Genomic DNA, 5,055 nt, shown 5'->3' with positions numbered 1-5,055 from the left:
CGTCAAAGGGACTAAAGGCCTGTGAATTTTAAATAGAACCTGCCTGTGACCCTGACAGCGCACGCTCGGCTTCATGACGCCCTCCGGCGTCTACACCAAGAACATGCCGAGCAGGCCCCGTTTCAAATGTGATTCCAGCTAGAGCCATAGAACATACGAATTTAAGAGCAGTTGTCTGTAAAAACCAAGCATAAGGTGGCCAAACTCAAAAAATCAAATTCTCTTAAATTTTGTGTGGTGGTAGGGACTTGGTCCAAACTTACAAAAATGGGTAAGTTTTGGTTCGCTGGTTGATGGTTGCCATGGCAACAGCCATTTTTCAAAATGGCGGATTTTTTACCTTGTGGAGGCATAAGTCTTGCCCAAAATGGACCATCTTTTACCTTCCGTATCTCAGAGAAAGTAACACATATCTCATTGCGTGTAACATATTTTATGATCCATATTGTAACTAAGAAAATGATATGAAGTTTTGCTCGAAATGTTTTTGTGGTGAGCTGTAGCAGACGTTTAAAAATGGCGTGTTTTTGTAAAATTTCAAAATTGAGAAAAAGCCATTTTTAGGACGTTTTTAGTGAACCATGGCCGCTTAAAAGGCAGGTAGAATTAGTTGATTTTTGGCACAGTTATGGCTATAACCTTTGTCTACAACATATCAGAAAACATTTTTGGGGTCTCCATGGGGGGGAGTACAGTGACCCCTAGACTAAACCATTATTTCCATTGTGAAAGAATCCCACCGCTGCATTATAAGTGAAAAAGCATCCACAGCATGGCTATACAGTAAAGAAAACGAAATCTAAAGCTTTTTTCAAGTGCTAAGGAAACCTACCTCGCACTTACAAAAAGTTGTTTCCTTCTGGGCTGACAACGGGTTACCATGGCAACAGTTATATGGGGAGGGGGGCGGTGTTTTGAGGCCCACGGCCACTTTCTTGTTGTATAATGTCTGAAAAGTTTAAACTAGAACCACCAAACTTGGTGACTTTTCCTCAAATAAATTTTGCAATGATTTTGATATTCATACTTTCATGTTGCCATGGTCATGTTGCCATGGCAACTGGTTGCTGACAGTCATTTTTGCCAAATTCAGTAATATCACTATAGCAATGAAATTTCCATTTTTTTTTGTTTTAAAATGTTCCCCCTTATCAAACATCCATGACATTCCTGTAAGTCACCTCTTACTACAAGGCATGCGCACAGTTCAACCTACCAACACTCAAGTCACGCCGTGACAAACTGACAATGAACTTCGCTAGATCACTTGAACGATCTAAGCTGCATAGACACTTATTGCCACCTCCAAGAGTTGAAATCAGTGGTAGGACGACCCGCTCATCCCTTAAACTGGACACTGTCTTCTGTAGAACTGAAAGATACCGAACAAGTGCAATCCCTTACATGATACGGATGCTGAATTTGTAGCTGCTCTTTACTTCGTTGCCCTACTTATAACTTAATGCTGCCATCTATTTGTATGTACGTGTACTCAAATGTTATTTAATATTCCCAGAAATTTTATTCAAATGTACATACTAGAATCTACTCGTTGCGCCACACCTAATCATTTTATCCCGATATGCTTTTAACTTAAATGTTCAATGTTTTAACCAACCACTTGTTATCAATTGTTTTTATTCAATGCGCTACCTACATACCTCGATTTTAAATATTATACGTTAGACTGTTTATTTGCGTAAATCTATTAATCAATTGTAAATGTATCACATAATTCAGCCATTGGCTGCGAGGTGTTACTTGAATTTAAAAAAAAACATTATACTATAAGTTTATGTAAATTCTTTGTTTACACATGTATGATTTATGTTAATAAGAGACGTCATTGGACAAGATAGTGGACCATCAGTAACTCGGATATTACGTTTTTTTTCTCTTAAAACGATAAAACTCTCAAAACTTTTTTAAAGCAGAGAAAACGAAACTAAAGCTGTCTGCAAGTGAAGTAAACCCACCTTGCACTAACAAAAGTTCATTCCGTCTGGACTGACAACGGGTTACCATGGTAACAGTTATATGGGGAGGGGGGCGGTGTTTCAATGCCCGAGGCCACTTTCTTATTGTATAATGTCTAGCAATTTTCAGCTAGAACCAACAAACCTGGTGACTTTTCCTTAAATAACTTGGGCAATAATTTCATTTTAAAGATGAAAATCAATATTTTTATGTTGCCAAGGCAACGGGTTGCTGACAAACATATTTTACAAAATTCCGTAATTTCATGCAGTTTAAGAAATGAAATTTCCATTTTTTTCTAGTAAAATTGCACCTCTTATTTGGAATTTATGGCATATGTAATTTCATATAATTTCTATCATTAAACGAATTTTTCTTTCATTTTTGATGCTGCATGAACCCTACTTAAGCTGGAGTCACATGCTCGGCATGTTACCGGTGTAGACGCCGGCCGCATGAAGCCGAGCGTGCGCAGGCTGTCAGGGTCACAATCAAATGTTCCTTTACGGCTCCCTGTCGGGGCGCTAAGACGGCTTCTATTTAAAATTCACAAACTTTTGGTCCTTTTGACGGTTTCTGTTAGGGACCAGTCCGGTGCCCGTTCAGTCTCCCGTCTTGACCCATGCGGGGTGCGGTAGGGTGCCGACCGGCTCTTCCATTCTGGCCGGGCAGCTTTTGGATCCTTGGCGGGGTTCAGGGTTGATCCTTTCGGGTCCCTGGGTGGTAGGCCACTGGTTGGTATGGTACAATTATTGTCCTCCTGGCACCCTTCAATGCTGAACCCGTTGGTAGAGTAGTAAATCAAAAATATCTAGCAAATCTTTCTTTACATTTGATGATGTAGCCTCATCATCAATCACATCAATCACCCTGTGCCTATGTTTTCTGCTTATCCCAGTTCTAGAAATCTACCTTTTTGATTGAAATTCCACATTTTGTCAGGATGTTTGCAACAGCATTATTACCACAGTGGTAACAGACAGCATTGTTCTGCCATAGGGATTCTGTTGGTCTATGTGAATGCTACAACAACATTATATATATATATAGAAATGATAAGTGCCATTTAAAAAAGAAGAGTTACCTTTGGCAACTCTTTGTCAATCCAGCAAGAATCTACTTCCTTTGTCCAAGGTACCTTTCCTTGCCCCATGATTAAAAAAAAATCTTGTGGTTTAGTGTTTTAAGAGGAAAAACTTGTTATATCCGAGTTATAGTCCACCATCTTAGACTTTGATCAATGACGTCATCTAATGAACATAAATTATAAATTTGTAATCATAAAAATTATATGAACTTACAGTAATGTCATGAATGTTTGATAAGAGGAAAAATTTTAAACAAAAAAATGGAAATTTTATTCTTATACTGAAATTGCTGAATTTGGCAAAATATGCCTGTCAGCAACCCGTTGCCATGGCAACATGAAAGTATGAATATCAAATTATTGCAAAATTTATTTGAGGAAAAGTCACCAAGTTTGGTGGTTCTAGTTTAAACTTTTCAGACATTATACAACAAGAAAGTGGCCGTGGGCCTCAAAACACCGCCCCCCTCCCCATATAACTGTTGCCATGATAACCCGTTGTCAGTCCCAGAAGGAAACAACTTTTGTAAGTGCGAGGTAGGTATCCTTAGCACTTGAAAAAAGCTTTAGATTTCGTTTTCTTTACTGTATAGCCATGCTGTGGATGCTTTTTTTCACTTATAATGCAGCGGTTGGGATTCTTTCACAATGGAAATAATGGTTTAGTCTAGGGGTCACTGTACTCCCCCCCATGGAGACCCCAAAAATGTTTTCTGATATGTTGTAGACAAAGGTTATAGCCATAACTGTGCCAAAAATGAACTAATTCTACTTGCCTTTTAAGCGGCCATGGTTCACTAAAAACGTCCTAAAAATGGCTTTTTCTCAATTTTGAAATTTTACAAAAACACGCCATTTTTAAACGTCTGCTACAGCTCACCACAAAAACATTTCGAGCAAAACTTCATATCATTTTCTTAGTTACAATATGGATCATAAAATATGTTACACGCAAGGAGATATGTGTTACTTTCTGTGAGATACGGAAGGTAAAAGATGATCCATTTTGGGCAAGACTTATGCCTCCACAAGGTAAAAATCCGCCATTTTCAAAAATGGCCGTTGCCATGGCAACAAATAACCAGGCGTCCAAAACTTACCCATTTTTGTAAGTTTGGGTCAAGGCCCTACCACCACACAAAGTTTGAGAGAATTTGATTTTTTGAGTTTGGCCACTTTTTTTCTGATTTGCTTGGTTTTTACAGACATCGGCTCTTAATGGTTCCCTTATGCACAACCAGTAATGTCTCACCTTGCTTACGTTACGATGCCTGGGTTATTTTAGGCCGGCCATATCTTATTTGCTTACTTTGACAATGTTTACGCAACTTCCAAATACAGCAAGTATAAAATTACAGTATTGTCTAGTATGTATAAAATCAAGTACTCGTTTGCATAATCTATATCTACCGATGTGCATGAAAATGTGAAGGATTGAATAAGCCTTGAGAAGACAATTAAGCGTTAAGAAAAGCCATAGAAGTGACACAACTGACCATCTTTCCCGGCCACGGCGACTGGACAGTGCAGCACGTGGTTGGAGTAGGACGCGAAGTAGGGCGCCAGTCTCGAATCTAGCTCAAACGAGTGGATAGTGTAGTCTCTTCCATCAGGGTAGGTCTCCCTAAATAACTGTACGGAACAATAAGTGGGATACAATCCCTGCTACAAGACTGTGTGTAAACAGGTACTCGTTCCCTTAAAACAATTTTTGGAGCAAGTATAGGATCCCCGGTAACCAAAAAGGATGGCATTCAGGCTTCTTCGTTATTAAATTATGTTTCAAAGAATAGCTTTACAGAATTAAATATCTTGTGTGAAATATTAAGTCCAGGCATCTGATCTTTTTTACCAGTTACCGTCTTTAAACTGTTTTGTCTAGGATTTTGAATGGGATATTGGTACATATTTGAGACATTTCGATTAAAAATATATCATGGTACACGAATTACACATCATTCTGTATGGATAGATCTAGTACAGGCTATAAG

The sequence above is a fragment of the Branchiostoma belcheri genome, unplaced genomic scaffold (assembly GCF_001625305.1).
Source record: "Branchiostoma belcheri isolate BF01 breed outbred unplaced genomic scaffold, Haploidv18h27 scaffold73, whole genome shotgun sequence".
Taxonomy (NCBI): domain Eukaryota; kingdom Metazoa; phylum Chordata; class Leptocardii; order Amphioxiformes; family Branchiostomatidae; genus Branchiostoma; species Branchiostoma belcheri.
This window is presented reverse-complemented; position numbering follows the sequence as displayed.